The sequence below is a fragment of the Harpia harpyja genome, chromosome 6 (genome assembly GCF_026419915.1).
Source record: "Harpia harpyja isolate bHarHar1 chromosome 6, bHarHar1 primary haplotype, whole genome shotgun sequence".
Lineage (NCBI taxonomy): Eukaryota > Metazoa > Chordata > Aves > Accipitriformes > Accipitridae > Harpia > Harpia harpyja.
The window spans coordinates 35776477-35794105 of NC_068945.1; the positions used below are offsets into that span (position 1 = coordinate 35776477).

The window sequence follows — 17629 nt, forward strand, 5'->3', positions numbered from 1 at the left end:
ACAGCAGCCCTCTTCTGCATTTTGTAGCAGCAACTTGACCAAAACTAAACCTCTGAAGTATTTCCATTCTTACTTGCATATGGATAAGTGTGGGAAAGAATCAGATCCTATCGCTGTCATCCAGAAACTTTGGACAACCATGAAATCCTTCTGAAAAAGGCATCAGCAACTACTTGGAGTAACTACTTTGATTGCCTTCTTATTTTTATAAATACTGAGAAGATTTAAACACATGGAACCTAAAGTACTTTTACAGATGATTTTGTTTCTGTCAGTGCTGCTGTTATCTGAGTCAAGTTGCCTGTGATTCAGACTTTTGCCTTGCTGAAGTGACTAGACATGGTGCTTTCCCTGTCTGTGCACAGGGAAAATAGTCCAATAACACAGAACTGAAACTACAGAAGTTCCTCTGCAAAATCTTTTCTGCTTTCACTTCTTTCGCTCTTCTTCAGACATTGCACTGTAGCTTTCCCTTCTCCCTCCCACCACAGGCACCCAGAAACATTCACTTTTCAAATTCTCACAGGGTTTTACAAACTTCTTAGCACTTAATTTTTCCCACAAATAAATGTCTTTTTGCTTTTCATTTGCTTTGTAGAATTTCCCATATGATCTTCTCATAGACTGTGAAGATGAACTGATTCCAAAGAAGTACCCAGGTCCTTTTCACCCAGTCTAGCAAATTGACTACCATATTTTATGAAACTATAAAAGAGGGGGAATTTTTTAAAGACTCAGTGATAAAAAAACAGTGAGAAATATTATGATATCTTGGCAGTGAGTATGACAGCCAACTGATGCATTAATGCTACTAAACTATGGTTTGCCTTCAACACTGGAGAGCGTAACTGAAAATATAACTGCACAAAGTTTTCTCTGCATCTTCCCGCTGCAGCTCGGCCATGCTTACCTGCTACCCTGCACACTGACCTGGCTTGCAAATCTTTGGGATTTGTGCTTTTTTCCTTTAGCCGGTGTTATGTCTGTGAGCCCACTCACCCTGCAGCCTCGCAGGGAGATGGCAGATGCGGAAAGATGATGCAGAGGCGAAGGGGTGGGCAGGTCACTGAACTGGCTGAGCGGCCCAAAAGAGAAAGGTGTCCAAGACAAAAACTCGAGTGTGTGCTAACGAAAGGGATGCTTGATCAAAGGTGCCTGCCTGGTGGTACCTGAAGGGTGGGAGTGAGAGCTGCCGGCAGCCAGTTATCCTGCACAAGGAAAGGAGCCGTCATGTGGCAATGGGGCTCACTGAAGCCACAAGCCATGGGGGAGGAAAGCAAGCCAGAAAAGACACAGAAGGAAAAAAAGGCCAGGAGAGGAACAGAAAAAGAGAATGATTTCATGCTTGTGAAGAAGGGAAAAAGTAGACCCACTGATAAATAAGAAGGGACATGAGAAGAACGTCTGTGCAAAACATCAGAAATCCCAAAGTGATTTCATCATTATTTGTTTGCCTCCTTGCTTTTCCCTGAACAGGAGGGGAGGAAGGAATTTGTGGAAATAATCCTGGACAAGGTACGTATAACTGAATGTGTGAAGAACTGAACACCAGCCAGCCCAGCCCATAAAGCAGCTCAATTAATAAATATTCATAATAATTTGAAATTATTTTGAAATCATGTGAAAAAAGGTTGGAGAAACCGTACGTGTTGACAGTCTCCAAGGGAAACCTGAGTCATTACTTCAGTCTTGTTACTTAGTGCCCACAAAGCTATCCCACCGCCACATTAACATAAGGAATAAAATAAATCACTGTAAGCCAGAACCCTTTCCTGCTGACTGTGAGCAATTGCTAGCATTTATATGCTCAGTGAAATCAAGGAGATAACTCATCTAGGTAGTATGGAGGTCCAGATCACCATCTGAACACGGATTTTTAGAGTGAATAGCCATTAGAAATAAGCCAAAAAGGAATGAATAAGTTTTTTCAGACTCCACTTGTTTCTGACTCTTAGCCAGAGGTACATAACCCTTTCCCTGTCCTTGTTTTCAAGCTGACAATGAGCAAACTCATCCTGGAAAACAAAGGAGCACTGGCTTCTGGCACGGCAAAGCATCCCAGGGCAGCCGAGAAGTGGTGGGCAGCAACGGCTGGTGCAGCAGCCGTGGGCCATGCAGCAGCCGGCGCAGCCCCGCAACAGCCTTTACAGGCAAACGGCCGGCAGGTCATTCCTCCTTCTTCTAAACAGTCACAGATCAAATACACAAGCATATGTCTGTGTCCCCATCTCCAGAAAAACGTTCGTTCTTGTTATGGAAAGCTTTTGCAGTGACGAGTTTTGGTGCGACAAATATAAGACGTAAAACTTACTTATTCCCTAGGGAAGTGATTGGCCTGGGCCATAGCCTTGAGGGACCCCAGGACTGTCACTCTATACCAAACCATACCAGTGATGCTGTACACTTTTCTACTCGCGGTCAATTACAACATTCTGAATCACAAGGATCACGCAAAAATTGCAAAGTCACAAACAAGATTCTGACCTTGAGTTAGTAACTTCACTTCCTGAAAATAAATCAACAGAAAACGGTAGGTTTGACGCAATTTTCCAGGAACCAGCCAGGAAGGAAAAGAGGGTAAGTATTTTCTTCTGGCCAAGAGATTGATGGTGATATTCACATTTGAAGGGAGGAATTTGCCTTGACTCATAGGAAATATCTTTGTTCTCCGGGATTTAAAAACAGCCTTTGTGGAACAAAATAGATGGCCTGAACTATGCCCGTGTTTCGAGGAAGGATAACTTTGCCTATTGAAAAGAACAAGAAGGTGAAGAAGTATTTTAATGGAATGTGAGGGCGTTTTCATTTTTCTTTATAGCTGGCTGCACCAAAGGCAGACAACAGTGGTGAATTATTTTAAAAAGCATAGCAACATAGAAATTGAAAGATGGTTAGATTTTGAATAATTAATTTGGGTTATGTTGCTGTTGTCAAGCTGTTCGCTTATCTAGAAGACACAAAAATGGATAAATTCTTTGCTCTGAAGAGATTTCAGTCTTAACAGTGGCGATCTCATGTAATGTTGGTATTAGCTGTCACACATTTACCCCGGCTCACTTTTTTTAAACCTACCACAAAGTTAACAAAGATTAATTGAGGCAATAACAGAAACAGAGATGCAAATCCCCTCCAAAACCCAGTGAAGGTGCTCACTCATCTTCTAATAAACTTTTCTACGCAGAAGAGGCGCCAGGGCTTGTTAAAAACATCTTCAAATCTGACAGCATCATTATAACAGTCCCAGGGTTGGGTTTTTTTGCTGGAACATAAGCATTTGTACTCCAAGTACAATGACGGAGCAAGGAGACCAGCAGCACTTGAGAGAGGACCAGAACTTAAAGGCAAAGTTTGCGTTCACTGCACTGTGCTTGGGGCTCTGGGGGTCCAAATTAAGTATATGCTTTAAGCAGCTTGAATGGTCCCACTAACTTTAACGCTTATTTTAAAGTAACTTTGGACTCGAGCCTAAAATAAGTTATTTTCACACTCAAGTCCTCCTATACAGAATTAATTTGGAAACCGAAAAAGAAAACGGAGCTCAAACTTTGCACCGAAACAAGCAAGTAACTTGGGCACATGCTGAGAAAGACAACAGGAAAAGCCCTGCGGCATGAGAAGAGTTACCCCAGCTCCCGGGCCTGCTGCTGATACCTAATCCTATTACAGATCGTGCCTGGATCGTTACCAAAACTGTTCTCATGATATTTTCCATCTCAAGGCTGAAACACCTGCGTGTGTTTCACGGCACTGGGCATGGCACCCGGACGAGAGGGCACGGTGTTGGCGCAGCCGGGCAGGCCAATGGTGGTAAAACAAGCTGTGCTTCTGGGATGCATTTACCAGGACTTTGGCCTTTGAACGAACCGTCTTTTCAGTTTTACGGGCTCTTACAAATATTCCCAGACGTTGCTCCAGCTGTACCAGTCAAGCAATTTCTCACAGATGCCCTTTCACAGTAAATGTTTCGAGGAACTTCTCAGATAATGGACCTGAAGGTATTTCAGGGAAGACACGGCCACTTTTGGAAGGAGGCTTCTCAGCGGGGGAATTAGGAAGAGGACCACCTCCACGTGGCTGCTGGGTGAACATCTTATTTAAACGCCGGTGCCACCCTGCCACCACCGCCGCGCCGTGCAGGCGCCCGCGCACAAAATGGCCGCCAAGGAGGCGGGCAGCCGCCATGCTGTGTGCGCCGGGCCTTCCCTGAGCCCCTCATGCAGGCTGGCAAAGCCACCGTTATCCGTTGGGTGAGGTCATACGACAGCGCGCAGAACAATATTGCTGTGTTTCCTTCCCGCTGACTAATTAGTGGCCAATCTGATACCTCAGAGAAAATCAGGACAATTCCTGCCTGCTGCTGTTAAATAGTCAAGTTATGAAAAAGCAATCATTTCCTTTAAATTCACTTTTCATTCTCCTGTTGTGGCAAACATTTTTTCATTCTGCTGTGATATATGACCTTTTAACGTTATTTTCTGTCTGTTAAGTTTCCTGTGTAGGGAGCATCGTCCTGGCACATTGTATTAATCCTTAAAGAGGATGAAACGAAAAAAGATAAAAATACTCAAATTTTGGAGTTATTAGGATCCTCTTGAGAATGATTTTCTTGTTTTCCATTTCCTGTCAGAATTTGATTTTGCAAATGAAGCTGACATATGCAAACCCTGATCACATCTTGCTATTAGCTTTATATTTAGACTTATGAGTGTGATTTAGAATTAGCTTGGGATTATCAGAACTTCAGCTGCTCATTTCTTTAACTCTGGGCCCTGAAAAAAGCTCTGCAAGGAAAGTGTATCTGAGGACACCACCACGATAGATCAATAAGAGCATTATGTGTCATAACACATTTCTATTAGAGATAAAGCACTTCCTGCTCGTCTGAAAGGTGTACACCTATCTCCCAGAACATCAAAAAGGAAAAGAGACAAAACTATATATCCCAAACCAAATGCATATCAAAACTGATGTGGAAAACAGAAATAAACTAAAGAATTTTCAATTTGGACATCAAAGGACTAACACTGATATCTTCCTATACATCTTAAACAGGACTGCAGAAAAACTGCAGTGTAGCAGAGGAACTCATATTCACAGAAAAGTCCATTATAAAACCTGGAGTGTCCCATAAGAATCATGATTTGATTTTGTTACTTCCTTCCGTGAACTTTGTCACAAGAACATACTATCTCCTTCACATGCTGTAAAATGAAAAATGAGAATATGCTATTATATATATCGAAGTAAGTTTTATTCAATGCATATTTGTATCAAAAGACGTAGCATTATTGTAGCCAAAAAGGCATAAGGACATAAACCAGACGAGTTTTGTAGGTAGAGATTATATCTTTTATTAGATGAACTGGTCTAATTTAAAAAAATAAAAATAATTACAAAGAAAAGCTTGCAGGAGCACAAGCTCTTGTGCGGGCCTGAAATAGAAGCAGCAAACCTAAGTTTGCTATGAAACTAAGTTTCATTGCACATCACAGTCTGCTCCTTTCCCACCCTCACGTCAGGCGAGTGCTGCATCACCCCTCCCCACACTTCAGGCGATAAATTTACCAAACCTCTCCACTTTGCTGCGCAAGTACCAGCTACCTTTTCTGTCAGGTGGCCTAACTTACACACCCCTGACCTGGCTTAGAGCAGCTTCCCTCTGCTTCTGCCGAGCTTTGACGTTTGCTTCTACGTCTTACCTGAAGAAGAAACCAGAGGGCAAGTGTTACTGCAGCAGCATAACGATATGAACAGTTCAAGCATTAGCGTCATGACATTAATAGCCTCGTGTCACTGGCATAAGAGAAAATAAACACTTTCACGGTAAGAAATAATTTCTCAGGGAAAATGACAGGCTTGTGAATGAAATATGAGCGAATTCTGTATGGCACAGTATTTTTAAACTGGGCAAATGCAGGGGGAGTTGGTTATTTTTGTTAGCAGCTGAATATTTTCCAAGAGCAAGCAGTTCAACACTAGATTGAAAAGTTATTTTTAAAAGTTTTATTTCACTCTCCAAATATTCAGCACGGACTCCAAACCTCTAAGAGAGCATGCAAATAAATATCCATACTCAAACAGCCCCACATGGACCACCTAGGTTTTGCGTATCGTCACCAAGATGAGGAAGGGTGCAGCATGCACTTGCTGTCCCATCGGGCATAGCGGGGTAAGGTCTGGATCAGCTCTGGAGACCCAGTGCACTGGGCCATGCAGGTGAACTGGCCGTGGGGTATTTTAATTAGCAAAGTGTTATGCCCTGAAGGTAGTGGAAAGAGGAAGTTTTGTCTGTCCTTAACTACTGACATTGGTGCTCCACCCTTTCCATGGTGTAACACAATATAATGTTATCTATGATACAACCTAGCCTTAATAAAGGGAAAAAAGGTAAGGAAAAAGGCAGGGGAAAAACCATGAATTTTCATTTGGAAATTTTCCAAACATGAGATTAAAATGATGAGGAAAAATCCCTCCATTTTTAGAAGTCCCAATGCAGCACAGTTGCATGCAAAAGGCCTGAAGAAGGCAGCCTCTGGTTGCGTTCCCATCCTCTTCGCATTACACAGCTCATCAACTCTGTTGTCGCAGCATTTTCAGGCAATTGATTACCTGGTTAGGAAACACAACTTAATGAGTCAGGAGTAGCAGTGTTTGTTGTGAGCGGCACATGTTTGTTTAATCCACATGAGAAATTAAATGAAAAGCACCAGTAGCCATTTCAAACTAGCTGAACATCAGAGAAAAGCAAATAGCTTTATACATGTAATACTACACGCAGGCACCAAACCCTCCTCCTGCGTGAAAACCAAAAGGCAAACAAGGAGCAAGTGAATGCTTCTGCCCATAGAGGCTGCGTACGTCACCGGCAACAGCTAGCCATGAAATTGAAAGCAAATATTTGCTCTGCTTAAAAAATGCTCAGATTGTAATAATTGCATAGTGCTGTAAACTTCAAGAGCTTCTTGATCGTTTAGGGACGCTGCCTCTCTGCTTGCTGAATATTTACGGAGTGGGGTGAGGTTCCCAGCAATTTACTATCAGTCACTCCCCTGGTTAAACCCAGAACATTTTCAAACAGAATTATACAAGTGAAGCAAGTTCTGATATACCATATTTTCAGTTTCCTAGTTCCCTGTAGCATAGGCTGCTGGTTTGGGTTGGGTTTTTCTCACTGCAGGCATTCGGCATGCCCCAAAGTCTGATTGCTCTTTCATTTAAGGTCCTGAGTTGGGTTTCTGAAAACCACAGTCAAAATCTTGACATTTCCTATGCCAGGCATTCTCCAAGTTTGCGGGGAATTGTGGGGCTGGATTTGTCCCGTCTCAGCCAAAAAGACAGGAGGGGAGTCCGTGGCTGAGCTCGGCTACTTTTGGCTGTTGCCGCCGCAGATCTGCCACTCAACGCCAGGTTTTTCACACCTCTCACCTTTGCGCTAAACCACAGGCTTTAGTGCAAAAGCCAAAAAAGGGCAAAACCCAAGGAAAATTGCAGAACTGTTCCATTTACCCGGGATGTAGGAATAAATGCAGTTTTGTAACCCAGAGAGCTGTGCAGCTCCTGTAAGGCTGTGCTCCCTGCTGCGAGGAGCTGGAACAAGCTCCGGCGCTCCCTCCGGGCTGACATATGGAGCATCCTTTCTCAGTCTTACCGGAGGTTTGCATCACCAGCCCCTTCCCCCGTATTTTCAGGCAGCCCTCACCAGGTCTGACAATACTGTGACCCTGCTCTGGTCCCAATCACCCCGGTCCTGTCCCTGCCACCTCGCATTGGCGTGCCCCCACTGAGGCTGCCTGGATCCCAGTAAGGGACCTGCTCTGGTGAAGGGAAATGGCACCGCAGTGGGGACTCTTGAGCACCCAGACTAGGAAGGGGACATGAAAGGGAGGGAGAAAAAGTTTCTTGTCCAGCAGTAGGAAGTCAGGTCCCAGACAAGTTCTTGTGGACAGCTCACATGGGTCAAAATTGCTAGCTCAGGCTTCAGAGAAGCAAAGCCACCTGTGCACCACCTGCCTGTTTCTGCCCCTGCACTGGTCCTTCTGTGAACTGATCTGAGCTCAAGGCTTGGGAGGGTGTTGTTCTTAACCTGCATGTATGTCCCAGCCTGGCACAAAGCAAAAGAGACGGCTGTGCTCCTCCCCGGACTGCTCCTTTCCCCTGGACCCTTGTAACTTCTGAGCAATTATTTACATCATTATATCCTGGACTCCCCATTACGGACCAAATTTGGGAAAGTGCTTCAGCACGAGCTATGTTTTATGTACCTGTCTGTCTTCATTGACTTCAACGATCTTCCAGTCAGCCCTGACGGTGCCTGAGATTGCCAAAGACGCGACTTCCCACAGCCCCCCGCACACGGGGAGTGAAGCAGGGTGATGGACTCTACGAAACCAGCACCACGACTCTGAAAAAATGCATTTTTAGATGACAATCTTTTAGAAAAACATCCACAACCTGAACCAGATAGCATTTGCAATGAACATGAATATTCCAGAACACATTTACAAAATGCACTTACTCTTCCCTTTTACGACTGCATTAGGCCATGATTGTAATAGTAAAAACCTACTGCGTCAGGGAGCTTTGTGTACGCTGGTCCATAACAACATTTCCAATGCGAGTTCAGTACTTGAGTGCACAAAATTTGCAGGATCAGGCTATGATTTGCTGCAAGGCTAGGCTTTAGGACGACAGCATTTTCTAATGGCCATTTTGGACTAAGAACACTCTAACAAACTACAGTCAAGTTCATGCATCAAATACAAGTTCTGAACCCATCTGCAGGGGTTTTTTACATTTATTTATTGTAAGAGATACAGTCGACATCTGCTAATATATAATATACAATACATATATCTGTAAATTTTAGCTATAAAATAGTAATATATGTAAATTTATATGTACTACATATTGTAAAATATCTTCTGCCTTCTGGTTACCCAGAGCTTTATACACCAGGTCTACTGGTAAAGCATGTGTTGCGCTCTGATCTTGTAAGAATATTTTCTACTATCCCTTATCTCAGGATAATTTCTTTTAAACCAACTTTTAGACTTTTAAATGGGTCTTAGAAATGTTATTGCACTTTTCCTCTGACCCAGCTTTGTTAAAATGTTACCTGTCTTCTTCATCTTCTGATTAAGCAATGTGAAACAGATGGAAAAACGGGATGGACTTGTAGATGAGATAAAGCAGTGGGAATCAAAACTACCGAATCCCTTTTCTGGTGTGAAGAGCCTCTAACAATGTTTGAGTTGTGTTTGTTCCACTGATAATCATGATCTTGTTTGCTGTAAGAATGTACACAATTAGTTGTATGCATTGCTAAGTGAACAGCATCTTCTGCCAACCGCCGTTTAGCAGAAGAGGCTGTAGGACAAGGCAGGTGGTGTTCACTGGGATGTTCAACTTCTGGTCACGCCGAGCGTCCCAGATAGGACACTATAGGGATGTAAACCCAGATAGGAGAGGGATGGAAGCTCATAGCTCTGCAATGCATTTTAGGTAGGCAAATATACAGCTGCTGGAAGACAATAAAACAGGTGCTGGTAGGAAGCAGGTTCAGCTTTCCATCTCCAAAGATGTCAGGAGCTGGCATGAAGGCAGTCCTACTCTGTAGAGGCATATACCAATAATTAAGGCAGACACATAGTCTTTTAAGATGTCTCTTCTCTTGTAATACTGTGCTCCTATCATTAATATGACCACACAGAACTTCCTGGTTATTGTACAAAGAGAGGGGAGCTGCTCTGGGAAAGAAAACTTGCAGGTGCTGTATCCAACTGGAGGCTGCAACCAGTCTCATTTTGTTCCCAAAATCTGTAGCACCAGGACCTGCATAGAAGACTATTCCATCCTAAAGAAATGCAACAAAAGGTCTTTTGCTTGTAGGATCCCCTCAAGGACATTAAAGGAAAGGGTACCTAGTCTTGAACTAGCTAGTCTTGCTCCACCATTTGACGGGAATCCTAAATAAATAACGTGTTCTCTCATTTTTCCTCCAAGATTTTAATCTGCAATGGGACTAATAATACTTGTCCCTTGTAGCAAAATACTAGGAGATTCTGAGATGAAAAACACTGTGTAAGTTCAAAGTACTTACCATAATCAATAATTCTACAATATGATAGACTCCTCACTTCAATCAAGTGCACTTTAAAAAAAAAAAATGTGCTCTAAAGATAATTTCCCAAAGACTATCCTTGAAATCAGAGGATTCAGATATGGAGTACTTAACTAGATTGCAGGAATGCATGCTATTTCTAGTCCTGTAATTAGGCAACAGAGCAGATCTAATCACTTCATTACTGTAACGACAGCTGCTCTATGAAGTCCAAAACCAGAGAGAGAAGAGGTTACTGCACAGGTACCTCAGAAGGTTTTTAAGCACAACTTCTAGTAGAGCTGTATACCTTGACATTTTTTGTCTGCTATTTGCCTTTTTTCCTGATTTGCAGCTTGAGCTCAATAGCATGTCAGGGATGTGCGACTGGCATTGACCAGCTCCGTGCTGCAAGGGAGGCTCGGGGGAAGCAGCCACACCAGCAGTGCTGGAGACTTCCCTGTCTCAAGCAGATCAGGAAGTTTTGCTATATTTATAACATGAGGTTCCAGTTAGCTTAATTTTATCAGTTTAATGTTTTTCCTACAGAACTTGACTCCTTCATAAACACATTAATAAATGCACGCACATTTAACAACCACCGAACACGCACGGACAGAGCACTGCTTTGCCCTACAGCACTGTCACGGTGTCTAGGGAAGGACTTTCACGGAATACACGATACCCAAAGCCTTGTAAATTATGGATTAAATTTTGCTTTCGCCAATTTCATTTAGCTCTATTGATAACGGAATTTGTTTGCATTTTGAAGAATTGCAAAAGCTAATGTAAATACCAGAGGAACAATGGGATGGGTACCAGCCACCACATGAGGCACCTGCCCGGTCTTACAGACGTGTTAACAACCTCAGCTTTTACATAAGCTTACTATTCCTACTGTATTTCAGCCATACTTCCCGACATGCCCTTGGGCACATCAATAGCTTTATTTTGGTTTATTCTTTTAAAAAATAATAGCCATCAAGGTGTTCTTAAAGGATTTTAACCTAGTCCTCTACTTCTTGAGGATGAATTTCTTGTGTGTAAAGCTAATCTTTACTGGTTGGTTGTTTCCTGTGCTGATTTAGAGTTCATCGTTTCACCACCCTCCTGAAAAGCTTATGTCATCTTACTAGATGGGAGTTGTCAAAAACAAGAATTCACTCCTTTTTTTTCGAATTCACTCATTTAATGGTGTTTCACGATCCCATAACTTCTCCAGGATACATTATTGTTGGATTACAATAAGGTCAGCATGTGCAACCTGGATACTTACAGGTTAGCATCTAATTTCTTTATATAGTCAGGTAAATGAGCACTCTGATTTCTGGAGATACTGAGTTCCCTTGACTGCCATGGATTTAAGCAGCAGTGAGAGACACTCAGCAACTTTGAATGCTTCTAATTAATGATAAGGATTCAGATATAAAGTATTTGGCACCCAAACTCTGAATTAAACTTTCATATTCTTTTCTTTTATATATGTATCTTTTAATCTATCTTTTTTTAACAGAGGAGAATTCAATTAATGGGCTGTACACTAGCAGGCCAGTCCTGGATTAAAGAAATTGTCTTTAGTATAATTTAATTCACAACAGTTATCAATAATTTCATGTTTCTAGACACATCCCATCTTCCATAGCTATGCCTTATGCTGGGACTAGGAACTGCAAGTTGCCAGGACCATTTCTGGCAACCCAATATAGCAGGTACTATCCCTCAAATTCTGAGCAAGCCTTTAAAGTTACTCTATACAAATGGAATGGCAAAAAATATCCTTTTCTGGGGAAAAGGAGAGAGGATCTCCTCTTTGCGTTGTAACACAACTCGGCATCATGGTTACGTCAATGTCTGAATTTACTCATTTCAGAAAGATCAAAGTTTTCTGGTCTATTCAGACCATATAAATTGGTCTAGAGCGCTATAAATTGATGGTAAGAACCAACACCTTAAAAGCGATTAAACAAAACAGAATTTTGCTACACATACTTTTAAAGTGTGTTTAAATGAAGCTTTTACTATCACTACAGGCATCTATCACACTTGCAAATCTTTGTTTTAGTCACTGCTATTTCCTTAGCCTCGTACAAGAAGCTTGAAACCTTTGTATTCCAGTAAAACACTTGTTCTGACCAAAGAAAAGAGTTAGAGCAGATGATCAGAAGGTAAGGAGAAAAAGCACAGCTACCTGGTTCGTTGCATGAATTCCTGAATCTAAAGATGAAGAGCAGAGGACAAGTCCTCCTATTAAACCAGGATTAGTCATCCTAGTTGTATACCACACTTTGGCCAGGAAATGAACAAATGATAACATCTCATGATCACAGAGTCACAGACATGCATGCAAGATTTTGCAGCCCTCCAAACCTGATTGTCTCAACATGCAGAGTTGGAGGCGGCTGAACACATGTTTAGACACAGTTGATGCTATCAGTGTTCACGAAATCTGTGACAAGTGTGGGCAGTTCTTTTCAAAGTATCGTGCAAGACCAGTCATGTACAGATCGTACATTATGCATCGTAGTCAATGATGTTTTTCCTTGCTCAGCTGCTAGGCAAAATATCTTTCTCAGCTAATGCCACAGAATCAATGTCGGGACCCTGCTAGCACCAGCAGGCTTTTAACACGGCAGTAGATTTCCAAGAAACCTTTATTTGTGTCTGATAGCAAAGCCTGGCATGGCAGACTAGAGAAACCATAGATATTTGCTGAAAATTTTACTTTATTTCCAAGAAGAAAGTTGCACTGGGCAGTGCAATTGCTCACTGTACCACCCCGGAAGAGTTCATCCACCTCAGCAGGGCCCGCAGTATGTTTGGACTTGAACCACCCTCAGCCCAAGTAGGTACTAGCACTTTGTTGCTCCTTGCAGCACATCTGCGACACTTTTTGAGCCCACAGTCTCTGTGAAGCCTTGGTGGGAAGAGGATCTCACTGCCTAATTCCTAAAAGAGGACCAGTACTGCCCCCTCCTGTGAGCAGCCCCATAGCTCAGATGCTGCCTTATCAAACCTAAGTTGTGGGCTCTCTGCAGCAAATGGACACAAAGTTTTCATTCCAAAAAACCAAAACCAAACAAAAAAAGCCCCCAAAGTCTATGTGCGTTTTATTTCAACTAGCACAAGATGTAGATGTAGCACTGAGGTGCAAAAAAGGCCATCGCCGACATCCTGTGCTTCCTCATCACTCTTGGCCGTTCTTGAAGGCCAGTCAGAGCCTTCAGAGATGTTCAAGGTCGCTCTCTGGCAGCAAGCAGCTTCTCTGCAAAACACAGGATTTTTCTCCTTCAGCTGGCTTTCTGCTTCTGATCTGTTCTCTTTCATTCCCCTCTCTTTCACACAAGCACTAACACGTAAGTCCAAACGTGCCAATGACGGATGTACTAAAATAGAGAGAACTCTGTAAGCACCTCCAGCTCCTCCTGTCAGGCTTGTCACGTCAGCCGTGAACCCCCCCGCCCCAGGCACTGCTACCCTCAACTCCAGCAACTGCTTTCCCCTGGGCTGTAGCCATATATTTGCCCAAGGGTAAAAGGTTTGAACGGGTAATCATCCAAATTTAATGACCCTCTGTCATCAGCTTTGTGCCAGGTGCAAGAACTGTCCTTCGAATCTCTCGTAGGCTTCACTGCAATTTGGAAGCAAAAGACAGCAAAGAAGCCAACCAAGCCCCATTTTCAATAAAATGCACCCGAAATCAAACAGCATTCAGAAATCGTGTGTGGAGAAGCTTGCCAAGTGCTCACACGTGTGATAATGTAGTCAACCAAAGCAGTATCTGGTATCTTTTGATTTAAGTTCACTTTCATTATATAGGCATATTTTTTGTTGCATACCTGCAGTTTCCATTAGACAGTTTAAGTTAGTCAATAAGCACAAATCTTTGAAGGACAGTTCAGAAGGAAATTTTCCAGACTCTGGAAGAACATTGCACTTCGGAGTGTAGTTCTGAAAATGAACATGGCTGTTGATGCGTTTTAGGCAGCCAAAATATAATCTAAAGAAGATTTGGAAGTTGCAGGTCTGAACAAAAGAAAGATGGGAATGGTGTTATCGCAGACAGAGAAAGGCTCAGGGCTATTTCAGAGGAAAGAGAGGAGGATCCATTTTGACTAGATAAAAGTGCACTGAAAGGCATCCAAGAAGAGAACTGCCAGTCCTAGACGGACAAGAGGAAGAAAAATAATGGGCCTGAAATATAAAAGCAAATTCCTGAATCTTCGGTATATCTGAAACCAGATATAGGAATGAGAATATGAGTGAAAAGGATAAAGAGAAAGGCCCGGGAGGAGTGAATAAGGTCAATAAGGAGTGAATGCCATGAAAACCTATTGAAAAAAAGCTTACAAGAAATCATAAAAGCTAGAACTAGAAGAAGCTGGTCACAAGCATCAAGGTTTCACAGCAGATCAAGGCAAACAGAACCAACAGTGCTAAAAAATCAGAAAGTTATTGAGAGGGAGAATGGAGAAATTTGAAAGACTAAAAGTGCAAAGTGAAATAGTTTTCATTTCTGAGAAGTGCTATCGATTTTGTAGAGCTCTGTTAAGATATGTTAAAAAGATTTTTTTCCAAATTCTATGAAAAATACTTACCTTGATTCTAAGAATGTGCATGACAAGGTAAGAATCAAATTATCTGTCAGGTAGAAAAGGCCTGCCTTTACAGGTATAAAAGGAATGGTGGTAACAGAATGCATCGAATCAATGACCATTCACCTGATAGTCAGCCTGATACAACTTTTGTTTTAAAGAAACAAAGTAGAGTTTCTTCTTATTCCCTACAGCAATGCCACCTGACCACATCCACTACATAATACACTTTTTTATTTAGTAATGTGGGGGGGGGGGTGTGATTGTCAGTTTAAGAGAAATAAGTCTAACTGAGTAAGAGTGAATTGTGAATACTTTCTTCTCTGCTTTCGGGCACGGTGCCTTGCACGTAGGGCTGGATGAGGAGTCCAGGCCCTGACTTGGAATCCATCCCACCTCCTTTGTCCATCTGAAATGTCTGTGGGGCTGTGCAGGGTGCTGGTGCGAGCCCCAGAGAGGTTTATTCATTCACGTGAGGAAGTGTTGAAAGAGCAGCCCTTGGCTTAACGACCTTGGTTAGTTAGCTCTTCCTCTGGCTTCACTCTCATGACTGGGACGATACGGCTCTCAGGCTAGTGGGGTGCGATGGGTATTAATTAAATTACTGTTTGCACAGCGCTCCACATTCAAAGAGCTACCCTAGTGGAAAAAAAACACAGAAATGCAGTACAAGCACCAAAATGGGAATCCAACTCGTCCACGCAAAGATGGTAATTTGAAAACCACAGTTCTTCGTGTGTGTCATCCGTCTTTTTGGCCTGACATTTAGAAGACCCAGTAGGGGAACTTCCAGAGCAAACACCTCCAGCAGCTGCTGGCAGAGCTACCACGAGAGCTTCCCAGCAGCCGGCCCCGCTCCGCGGAGGGCCAGGCAAACTGCTCCCAACCCCGGCACGCTCCAGCATCCTTTCACTCCGTGCCTTGCGACATCCCGTGCAAGTCATGCATTGCGTGGGGTGAAACCAAGGGCTGCGGTCTCAAAATTGCCAGCCGCAATGCCATCTCGCTTCAGGTTTGTTCTTAAAAAGAATTTTTTTTTCCAAGCCGAAAAGCTCATACGACGCTTTCTAGAGATTAGTACGGAAATAACAAGCTACGGCAAACCATCAGTGCCTCAAATCCCCCTCTGGATTGGAAGAGCGTGTCTTGCCCCAGTGGAAAGCGCTCTCACTTCTCACACAAATGGCAGCATTTATAGCTTCTTGCGTGATGAAACAGGAAATCGGGTAACATGATGATGCCAGATCTTCCGCGGCCGTTTCAGGGAAAACGCCGCAAGAATTCGGCCTGCCTGCCAGGAGGGGTTCTCCTGTGGGCAAGAAAAAAAAAGAGAGAAAAATGATTGTGGTGGTGGTGTAAAAAGAGTGAAAAATTGTGGGTTGTTTTTTTTTAAAAAAAATTAAAATTAAAGAAAGGAAGGTGCTGAACGTCCGCGCCGCCGGGGAGCGGGGGGTGCCGGGGGTCCCCAGCCTGGCCCCACGAGTGACCGCGGAGGGTCCGCGCCCTGCGGCCCCTGGCAGCGCGGCCCCGGCGCGGCGCGGGGGCGCGCCCGGCGCGCTCCCGCCTCCCGCCTCCCCTCCCTCCCGCCCACCTCCACATGCACACACCCGCGGCGGGAGGAGGAGGAGCGGCATCTTCCTCGCCGCCTTTATTTCGCCACTTTCATTTCCCCACACACGCACCCCCCCACACACACCCCGTTCTCGTCCCTTCTTCTCTTTTTTTTTTTTAATTTTTTTTTTTAATTTCATTTTATTATTTTCCCTGTAATTACCTGTCGGGGTGCTCTCCCGCCGGAGAGGGTGGATTATTCCTCGGGGGATCCCCGCGGCTCCTCGGGAAGGTAGGCAGCAGCTGATGCAATCGTGGGGGGGAGGGGTGGGGATACCGGGGCCGCGTCTCCCCGCGCAGCCCTTTGTCTCCGCGCAGCCCGGCCGCGCTTTGTCTCCGCCGTGTGCCCAACACCCCCCCCCCCACCACCCGGCCAACCGCCCTGGCGAGGAGGGATTTCAAACCTTAAAAATGGGTTTTAAGGTCAGCCAGTCGGGGAGGGGATGGGGGGAGCCCAGGAGGATGGGGTTTGGGGTGGTTTTTTTTGGAGGGGGGGGGCAAGGAGCCCGCCATGCGGCATCTCCCCGCGGCGCGGGGGGGGGGGGGAGGGCTGGCCGCCGGGATGCTGCCGTAGCGAGCCGCTGCGGCGTGCCTTTAAACAAAACAAACAAACAAAAAAACATCACCCAGAAAAACCCGGCGGCCGGCAGCTACGCGCTTTCGCTGGCAGCGCTAAAAAAAAACCCAAAAAAAACCCCCATAAATGAGTTTCACGCTGGCAAGCGTGATGGCTGGAGCTGCGCGGCTGGGCCGCGTGTGCCGCAGCCCCCGCAGGATGCGCGGCCGCGGGTTCAGCCCTGCCTGGCTAAATCCGACCTTTCGCTTAAATCCAACGCTGCCATCGGGTCAGTGGAAGTTTTACGGTATTCAGAAAATGCAGGCTGGGCCCACGGCGCGTGTGTCTGTGTGTGTGTGTGTGTTTGCCCGTAAAGGCATAGTAACAGCTAAGCTGCTCGCTTTTAATGAGCCAAAGGCGAGAACAAAAAAGGGCAGGTTTCAATGCCTGGGTATACATTTGCTCACGTGTATATACATCCAGCTCTCTCTTACGACAGAGGGTTTGCTCCCTTGGTTTGCAGAGTTTGCAGTGCAACCTGTAGCTAGGATGTATCTCCTTGTGCAAGAGGAGACCAGGAGGTGTGTAAACCCGTGCTTTGTTTAGGTGACATTAGAGGGACCGACGCAAACCCCGTGTTTGGCAGCAGGTTTCGTGGAAGGCAAAGCTACGGTCCGCTTGTGCCACCAGCTGAACCCACCACGTATTCCTTAGGCTATTCTGCGTTTGGGGCATTTCTGCTAACCTCCCTTCCAAATGAGAGTAACCTGT

General features: G+C 44.3%; 1 protein-coding gene and 1 long non-coding RNA gene across 4 annotated transcripts in view; one reads left to right on the forward strand and one right to left on the reverse strand.

The window, feature by feature from the left end:
- Positions 1–6047: 6047 nt before the first annotated feature.
- On the reverse strand, positions 6048–16744 carry LOC128142605 (uncharacterized). The gene is made up of 3 exons (XR_008235452.1): positions 16466–16744; positions 8262–16000; positions 6048–6609 (listed from the first exon to the last, which is right to left on the reverse strand). It is a non-coding gene; the product is annotated as an uncharacterized LOC128142605 (long non-coding RNA).
- Positions 16355–17629, forward strand: part of SLC38A1 (solute carrier family 38 member 1) — a 41657-nt gene continuing 40382 nt past the window's right edge. For 2 of the 3 annotated variants that reach the window (XR_008235451.1, XM_052788742.1), the window contains exon 1: positions 16355–16534. The gene's annotated coding sequence lies outside the window, so the exon portion shown is untranslated. Of the gene's footprint in view, positions 16535–16705; positions 16726–17629 lie in introns of those variants that run through there. The other variant, XM_052788743.1, reaches the window with a different exon arrangement.